The sequence below is a fragment of the Pteropus alecto genome, unplaced genomic scaffold (genome assembly GCF_000325575.1).
Source record: "Pteropus alecto unplaced genomic scaffold, ASM32557v1 scaffold59, whole genome shotgun sequence".
NCBI classification, from domain to species: Eukaryota; Metazoa; Chordata; class Mammalia; order Chiroptera; family Pteropodidae; genus Pteropus; species Pteropus alecto.
In genome coordinates this window covers 306086-315787 of record NW_006443292.1, presented here as the reverse complement: position 1 = coordinate 315787, position 9702 = coordinate 306086, and the positions used below count along the sequence as shown (strand labels likewise).

The following is a 9702-nucleotide window of genomic DNA, read 5'->3' as shown; positions in this document are numbered from 1 at the left end:
ATTTTTAGTTACATGAGAAAATGAAACTTTATGTATTGTTTGCAGCTGAAGATAGTTTGTATCTTCAAGTATATTTTACAACTTACTGCTAACGAACTGCTGCAAACTATTATAAGACAGTTATAAGGACACAGCAACTGCATGTTTCTGTAGCTTATTTGACACGAATGGCTACTTGCTGGTCACTTCGAGTCTGGTTTGCTTCTACTGCCTTGTGCCATGGGAGATCTCGGTTTCCTACCTTGGTCCCTCTTGGGCTACTTCAGAAATCTCTCTGTTTATATATGCACTGCTTTTATGTCACAAAACACAAACCTGGACACTCAAATCTTTCAGTAGGTCTCTTATAAAGCGGCGACCAGATAATGTATGATAATGTACAATAGTCCTATTTCATACAATCAGCAAATTGAAAATGTAAACAAAAAATCCTCATGCAGAGGTCCCCGAGAAGATGTCTGTGGAAACATTGGCTGGATAAAGAAACCATCTGTCCCTTCAGGGAAGACACAGATGAAGTGACCTCTTTTTCATTTCTCTGTACCAGGCTATGAAGATTCTGAAGGGAAGGGAGCAGCGGGGGGTTGTGTAAGGGCTTTGGGAACTAGGGTGCCGGCCTGGACTGGCTAAGAGGAGACGTGAATACTTGCTCCCTTCAGCTCAGCCGAGAATTCTCTAGTCGTTGCCCTGAAAGCAGAGGGAAGGAGACAAGGGAATTAAACACTTGCCATTGACAGTAGGTAGATTAGGATGACTGTTTGGAAAGACCCAGTGCAGCAATTAAGAGTTGAAGAGCAACTAACCCAGTGCCCTAAAGCAGAGGTTCTCAGCCTCCGTGCCTATTAGAATCTCCCCAGGAGTCCTTTAAAGGAGCCACTGCAGGGATGCCTCTGGAGGTTTGAATTAATTGGTCAGGGGTTGAGCATCCACCTTTGTAAAAGTTCCCTGGGGATTCTAATGTGTAGCCACTGTGGCCGACCACTGTTTTAAGGGAAGCTTTTTCTATGGTATAATTACATTTAAGGCCACCTGTATTAATTTACTCAGTGTGAGGAAGAACCAATCTTTTCTGAATGCACTGCGCCATCTCTTTAATAATAAGTCGTTTTAAGAGCTAACATTTATTGAACGCTTTTTATGTGCCAGTTGTTACGTCGACCACTTCACATTCTTTTAATCTTTACAACATCTCTGAAGTGGATATTATTATCTGCATTGTACAAATGAGGAAACAGAGGCTCAGTGAGACCAAGAAATTTGCCTTAAATTATTTTAGGACAAATACATATATAAGTGGAAGTAATAACTTGCTCAAGGTCATGTAAGAAAGGAGACAGGATTCGAACCATGGCCTTTAGCTCTAATGCTGCCCCTGTTAATTGCTATTTCAATGAACACATTCAGCAAGTATTTATTGGAGATGAACCATATATGTGCCTGACACTACATTAGATGTTGGGAATGAGAATTTGAGCAAGGCAAAAATTCTGCCTTCTAATCTAAATAGAAAGAGAGCTAATTTCAAAACAGTGTGATCAGTACCATCAGGGTGACCAAATGCCCTTGCTTGCCAGGATGCTCTGGTTTTTGTACTAAAAGTCCCACGTTCTGGGGACTAAAAGTCCCAACTCTTCAGTCCTGGATGAACTGGGACCGTTGGGCACCCTAGCTGTTACACGTGAGCTGGGATAATTTTGCCTAGGATGGTGGGGGGAGGGGAGGGAGGTTGTGGAGAAGAGATTAGGAAAATCTTCATGAAAGAACTGCCTTATTTATAGAACAGTTAGAAATTTTTTAGGTGAAAAATGGAGGGGAGCGGGGTTGGGAAACTGGGACCACACTATGGAATTTGGACCCTAGACGCAGAGTTTACCTTAAAGGTTTTCTGTGAGGGAGCGTTAGGCTTAGTCAGCATTTGGGAAGACCACTGGCTAGGATAGCAGGGTGGGGGTTCACCTGAGGTCATGGCGGTCTGGAGTCTTAAGAGAACAGTTGGGAGGATGTTATAACACGAATTCGAGACCTGAGGATAGCTAGAGATACTGGGGCCAGGAGGAAGATGCACAAAGTTGAGGGGATTTTTTTTAAGTGATGAGAGACCAGAATGGGAAGTATGTGGCAGAGGATTGCAGGTGCAGGAACAAGAAGAGTCGACTCATGTCACAGTCCTTAGAGGAGGTGGAGGAGACAGGTCCGGAGTAAATCCGCAGGGGTGGTCTTGGACGGGAGGCTCATCCCTGCGCCCAGAGGTGAGCAGGGAAATAGATAGGCCAAGGAGGTGGAGGGGGCCGGAGCGGGGCTGGGAGGCAGCCTCAGTGGGGCATGGGTTTGGGATTCACACTGGAGGAATGAGAGAAGGGGCCACCTGGACCCATCTGAAAACTTAGCATTTCTATGTTCTTGTCCTTCAAAAAGCTCTGCTTGGGATTCACACATAAATTCTCGCAAATGTGGAAACCGAACTCGGGCCTTCTCTGGGAGGCGAGTGACACCAATTGTGGGAATCACAGTGGGACAGGCATGGAGGGGATGCCTGTGGACATGGGGGGGTGACTCTGCTTGGTACTGCAGACCCCGAAACACACAGAGACAACAGTTGGTGTGTTTTTATCAGGCAGGCTCCACGATTCCTATTTATTTTACAAACAGCCACCCAAAGAGTGAACTGCCCTGCTCCTCACCCTTAGCCTTTCTGGAGAAAAGAATCTGTAGTCTGTTTAGTTCTGCCCAGCTGGTCGTTGCCTCTTAAAACCTTCATTCTGAGAAGAAAGTGAATGAATGTGACTTTGATGTATATGAGACCTCCTGCAAAGGGAGCTGGACAGAGGGTCCACCCTTAGCTCAGAGGTTGGGCCCTCTTCACGAGATGCACTCGAAGACTTTCTGTCCTATTCAGAGCCCAAAAACCGTTTCTCTGTGGGTGGCACTGTTTGCTGCAGCGCGATTGGCTGGGAGGGCTCCGTCAGCCAATATTATGTCATCCCTGGTTGTTGGCGGGCTCTCCTGGGGGACACTCGAGACACTTTGATAGAAACATTTCTCTTTGGCAACAGCCTGCCATTTCCATGGCTGGACAATACTAAGCAGATGTGAAGTAGGCCAGCAGAGCAGAGGCTTGCCCTGGGGACAGAAGACCCGTCACACACGTGCAACCCTGGGCCAGCCAGGAACCTCATGAGCTCTCTTTTTCCTAGTCTTTGAACTAGAACCGCAATCTGAGCCTGACCTTCTTGCGTTGTGAGGATGAGTGTTAAGCAACTTGGAAAATTTTTGAGTCTTTTGGTGAATAACTGTCGAGTCCTTTGGAAGACATATTTCAGAGACAGATGAAATAATAAAGCAGAACTTAAATGTAGCGATGTTATTTTTGCAAGTCGAATAAACAGTTGTTTGCCATTCTTAGAGATCTGCTCGTTTAAATAAATAGTTCTTTCATTTGATGTTGGCAGAAAATTTTTAACCTAATTTTTTGAACAGGTAATAAACTCACACGATTCAATATTTTAAATGTATGAAAGGGTATAGTCATCATTCCTGCCCCTGTCCCAGCCATCCAGAGTCCCTCCCCATAGGTAGGGTGACCAAAGGGTCCTGGTTTTCCTGGGACTTTCTCATTTAGCACCAAAAGTCCTGTGTCCCGGGAAAAACCTCAGTCCCTAGCAGAGTGGTCCGTCCCCGTGTCATATGCGAACAACGACCAACGTTAGGAGTTTATTGTGCATCTGTTTGGAGATGATTTGACAAGAGCAGTCATAGTATTTTAAAAATCACAGGTGGTGAAATAAAGATCTCGTAAAAAGCTAGTGCATGATATTGGGGTGTAGGGAGCCCATACTAACACAGAAGCCCAAATCTCATTGTCTAACAATTGTTTTTTAGCCTTTTCACTATGGAATCGCTATCCTGCTGTAAAAGAGATCTCACTGTCAGGCCTGGGGAAGAGTCACATGAACATTGATAGTCTGCTGCCTGATTTCCCACAGCCATGGTTGACCAGACTCCATTATCCTTTTGTTTATAATTTATTTTCGTAGAGTTAAAAAAAGCGTTTGTGTACTGGGGGCTTGAATTCCGTAAATATGCTTATTTGTCAAGTTGTCTTTTAGAGTTCCCCATGCGAATGTAACTGATTTGGGAAAGCCCAGTTTCAGAGAAAGCATAACACTGCCCTTTATCAAGTGTGAGAAAGACATTGGAAGGCTTATATCAGGCTAAAAATAGACCTAGAACTCCGTGTATTTTAGCTCTGGGACTTTCACAAACTGCCTGGCAAACCGGCACATCATTATTTTATGGATCAGGCACCAGTGTTCCTTTTAAATGTTCTAGCTTCAAGCTATTTTACTTTCATGCAAAAAAAGATGAATTATTTATAAAAATGGGCATGAATATCATATGATAATACCCTCATTTCTGGCGGGGACTAAAATGAGCTGCAGCTGCTGCTCCGTCAGCTCCCCAGGAAAGCTGAGCAGGAGCAAGTAGAGGATGGCCCTTCACCCTTCCGAGGTGCTGATGCTGAGATGTGCAAGATGTTCTGGGAGGATGCTCAAGTCTCCCCTCTCTGGTTCATGCTCTCTCTTATCCTCCTCCTCTCCCCTCTTCTTTCCTTCCTTCCTTCCTTCTCCCCTCCTTCCTTCCCCCTCCCTCCCTCAGTCTCACTCTCTCTAGCAAACTTCAGCAAGCAAAGTAGGAGTTTCTAAACTCAATTGTGGGTTGGTTTTATGGAATATTTGCATACAAGTCATCTGACCTCTCTGAGCCTTGGTTTCTTCATCTGTTACAGGAGGTGATAATTGTGTTTTTCCCCTAGGCCTGTGTGGAGGATTAAATGAGATCTGTATATAAAGTACCTGACACTGCGTGAACACCCAATAAACACTAGCTGTTACGAAAGCCGGTCTCCTGGGAAACACATGGGTGAGGTGTGCATGTGGGCTGCGGAGGGAGGGACGAGAGCCAGAGGCCACGTTACCTGAGCACAGAGAGGTCGGGTAAGGTGACCCGCTTTTCCTGATTTGTCTCAGGCTAGCCTAGTTTTCTGATGGAAAGTCCTGCCTCCTGGGAACCCTCTCAGACTCAAGCACGCTGGGGGGCTGGTTGCTCGCCTGAGTAGGTCAAGTTGAATTTGCTCTCTTTCCTTCTTCCTCTTGTCTCAGCCAGAGATTGAATTTTAAACACGTGATGCAATTTGAGGGCAATTTAGAAGTTTACTCTTCCCATAGAAGTGATGGCAGTGGCATCTCTAGTCCAGCGATGGAGGAGGCAGTGGTGATGGCAGGGTCTATAGAACATCCGCTGGACAGTGCCACTGCTCAGTAGCTTCCCAATGGAACCCTCGCTAGGCCTCACTTTGGCTTTGGTTCTGGACGTCCAGCCAGACTCAGCCCCGCTTTTCCTGCCTGTTGGAATGGGAGTTACAGCCTGTGCGACACCTATTTCTTCCTTTCCTCCTCTCAGACAGAATCTGCCCTCTCCTTTAGTTTTCCTCAGAGGGCTGCCCACACCCTGGTCCCACAGTAGGTCCAGTCCGGTCAGTGCACAGCATTCCCCTTGTGGGCTACCACTCGAGGTGGACCTGTCACGCACAGAGATGGGCATCTTCCTCTCACCTGCTGTATGTGAACAGGAATGCATGCCAGCCTGATGTCACTGCAGCGATCTTGTGACCAGGAGGCCACCCTCCTAAGTAAGGTTGAAGCCACTGCTGCGGGAAGCAAAGATCCAAGGTCTCTGACATCATGAAGCTGCTGGATCACCCGCCTACCTGGGACTTCCTTTATGTGAAACAAGAGACTTCCTTTCCGTTTGAGTCAGTTCAAGTTGCATTTTCTGCTTCCCATAGCAGAAAGTATCCTAGTTGAGTTGCTTCTTTTTTACCCCCAAGCCTGATTCTCTAAGCTCAGCATTTTTCAAACTACATTTTAGTCTCAGGAACTTTTTGGTCTCTTTTTGATTTCTAGTCTTAAGAAAGATGAAGACCTCCAAGAGCTTTTGTTTCTGTGTGTGATACCTAATTGATATTTACTGCATAAGAAATTTAAAATGGAGACACCTTTAAAATATTTATTAATTTATTTAAAAACAAAATAGTATAAATACATTAACATGTTATATGAATAACATTGTTATGAAAAATAACTATAGTTTCCCAAAAAATTAGAAGAATGGCATTAACTTTTTTTTTCAAAACTATTTAATGTCTCACTTAATGAAAGATAGCTGGATTTTCATATCTGTTTTTGCATTCAACCCATTATGAGTTGTTTTAGTTGAAGTAAATGAAGACAGGCCAGCCTCGCCCAGTTGTGCTGTCAGAAAGAGGAGATTTTAAGAGCCTTTTCAGATAGTATGCATATTCTTCTTTGATGCCACCTCAAAACTTGCAAGTAGTAGTTTCTTTACAGATTAGTTGCAATGTGAAATCTAGAACAATATCAATGAACTTTTGTACTCTTTCATCAAAATCCATTTATTTTCACTTTAAATAGATTTTTTACTCACATGCGATTTGTAACATTGTGCGTTGGCCATTTGGGAAAACTTGCTGACTTATGCAGATCTTCCATATTTTGACACATTTTATTATATAATATTCAAACCCTACACTTTTAAGTATTACCACCACACTCATCAGAAAAGTCTTGAAGTCTTGGAAAGCAGTCCAGCTCATGGCAGAAAGCATCCAAATTGACAAGTTGTCTAAAAATTCAAATGTTTGCTTTGAAGATTTGAATTTTTCCATTGGCTAATACTGTCAGCTGTCATCCTTGAGGTGAAAGGCTCATTTTGTTCACTTTTGAGATGCCTACCAGAGACCAGGTCTGAAGTTTGTCAGGCATTCTTCAGATTAAAAATGGTATTCCATGAAAAAAGTGGCAAGTTCAGTTTGCAACTCTGAGGATTGCACATGTGCTTTTTCTTGTGACAGGTATCATACTTCAGTGTGCAGCAGAAGTGACTTATTCATACTTCCCATTTCATCATATAAAATATTAAAATAATCTGTTCTCGAGGGTCAAGATTTAATGATTTCGTGGATGTGATGTATCCGTGACATTCTAAAGTGAAACTGGCTCTGGTTTTTTTTCCTATAGTGCACGGCCGTAAAATACAGTTGTTATGAGTGTAGCCTATCTCGGTTGATGCTCACGCACCATCAGTTTTCATCACCATTGTTTTGACACCAACAGTGTCAGTGTGAACTTAGTGAAGATGCCGAGCAGTATCTTAGTACAATGGAATTTGTTTTGATTTTGCGGGTTTTCTGAAAGGATCTCAGGGACCCCAGGAGTCCACAGATCACACTTGGAGAACTTCTGCTCCAGCTTACAGTTGATTCTAGAAGCAACTCGGTGTGCTTCCGATAATCTCCCTTTTTTTTGAAATCAGCCAGATTTGATTTCTGTTGCCTGTCATCCATGTTCCATGTTAAAAAATGTCACTGTTTATGGTTGATTGAATTAAAATGTTTAAGGAACTCTAGGGAAATTTGTAAGTAAGTCCTTTGTTGTGATGATTTGCACAGGAAATAATCAGGAAGAATGAAAGATTCTAAAGTTTCACTTTTCTAAAAAAATCTATTATTTATGCTTTCTACATTCTTGGTGTTGTTAGTGTTACATAATCAGACGAATCTATGCCGGTCCATGAATTATGGTGAAATAAGAATAAGGGTATTAGTATTTTCTTCCTTTTTATGGATGCTTCCAGTGACTGACCATATTGAGCTAAATATTATTGTCCTCATCTTAGACATTAAGAAAAAAAAAAATTCTTGAATTTGGCCACTTAGCTTTCAAACCTCTCATCTTGGTTCAGAAGCCCCAAAGCCCAGTGCCTCTTTGCTCAACCATGCCAGAATTTCTGATAAGAACAAAAATCTGGACCCGCGGTGTCTGAGGTTTATGCCTTAGGGAGCAGTGCTACAAAATCATGGCTGTCAGAGCTGGTTCTTTAAGGAATTTCTTTATAGATGCGACCATAATGATATGATGGTGCTGGCTCTGTACCAAAGCAACATTTTTTGACATCCCATAAAGTGGTATTTTAGAATTGGAAGAGACTTGAATCCTGTGATCTGTCCAGACTTCTTACCACTGGAGCATGCTGGAATAGTCAATGTGCATTTCAAATAGTACTTCTTGGGTGATGACTTCTGATAACTTGATTATTGTTCATCCCATGAAATCAAAATATATCACATACAGTGGCAGGCATCGTCTTAATGGCCCGAATAATCTCCAGTTCCTGATATTCACACCCTTGTGTAATCCCTCCTTTTGAATGTGGATAAGATCTGTGATTTGCCTCTAAGCAACAGATTATAGCAAAGGTATTGGCATGTCACTTCTGTGATGGGTTCTCATAAGATAGTAACTTCTGTCTTGCTAGCAGATTCTCTTTTTTTGCCTTCTAGAGTTACACATTTTAATGAGGCCAGCTGCCATTTGGAAGAACCCACATGATAAGGAACTGAGTCTGTGGTCAACAGCCATCGGAGAACTGCGGCTCGCAGTCCAAGAGCCCATGAGGAGCTGAATCTGGCCAACAACCACTGATTGCGCTTACGAGCAGGTTCTTCCCCACTCCAGCCTTCAGGTGAGACTCCAGCCCCAGCTGGCACCTTGACTGTACCCTTGTGAGAGATCCTAAAGTAGAGGATGTAGTTAAACTATGCTTAGATTTCTGACCCACACAAATTGTGAGATAATATATGTTTGCTGTTTTAAGCTGTGAAGCTTTGGGGTAGTTCGTTAGGCAGCAATAGCTAACTAATATACTCTATTCTCTTTATCTGTCTCTTTCTCTAGCAAGTCCAGGAGTGAGGTGTTTAAGGTCAAAGTGTCCTTGTCACGTGTGTTTACCTGTTTACCCACCATTGGAGAGTTTCCTGCCAGGACCCCTTCTCTGGGGGAAGGGTGGGACCAGAGGCCCTCAGCGTACATAAGTCCTGGTGCTTCAGGAAAGTCCTCTGTATCCTCCCTCCAGTCCTACCTTTGGGCCTCACAGAATCTCCATAGTGGTCTTTCTTCACTTAAGCATCGTTTTAGCTTGCGAAGCAGAGGCAGCAAGCCAGTTACTCCCTGGGGTCTGAAACGTCAGCCTGGGAAGGAGACTCTGAATCCCCGCACTCCTGTCCAGACACAGGAAAGTTATGAATGCGGAAACACACGTCTGGACCCAGTTCATCAGCTGAGGTGCAAAAATGTCTGAATAGTTGAAGCCATGAGATCAACTCTTTTTGAAAGAGGGAACTTGAGATACATATATGCAGTGCATAGGGCACCAAGCAACCCACTTCACTCCAGTCTTCAGTTTCTCCATCTGATGTGGGGGTTTACCTCCAGGTCTCAGAGTCTTGGATTCTCAGTTTGGCACAATCTGGTTACTGAGAGCTGGCTTTCTGGGTCCTAAATCAACTGCTAAACGAGAATAACAGAAATACCTGGCCCCTAAGAGGTTCGTGGGATTAAATTAAATAAATATGAACTCTGGGCACAGAGCGCGCACAAAGAGTGAATCTGATCATTATCACTTCTTCAAGGGGTTCCTGGTACTCTGGGGAATTGGGGCTCGTGAAGAGCGGACCGCAGCCCGCACCGGCCCGGTGGCCTGCCCCGCCCACCTGGGGCCGCAGCCCGTCGAATGACTCCGTGCAACGTGTTGGCGGCGGTGGCGGCGGCGGCGCGGGCTCTTCCG

At 44.1% G+C, this 9702-nt stretch overlaps 1 long non-coding RNA gene across 7 annotated transcripts in view; it reads left to right on the top strand.

Annotated features, from left to right (window-relative positions):
• The window catches only part of LOC107196552, a 79736-nt gene extending 70059 nt beyond the window's left edge, over positions 1-9677 (top strand). For 3 of the 7 annotated variants that reach the window (XR_003043765.1, XR_003043762.1, XR_003043763.1), the window contains 3 exons: positions 4814-4920; positions 8420-8601; positions 8814-9670. This is a non-coding gene — a long non-coding RNA (uncharacterized LOC107196552). Of the gene's footprint in view, positions 1-4813; positions 4926-8419; positions 8602-8813 lie in introns of all 7 variants that reach the window. The other 4 variants (XR_003043766.1, XR_003043768.1, XR_003043764.1 and 1 more) reach the window with 3 other exon arrangements.
• Positions 9678-9702: the final 25 nt, after the last annotated feature.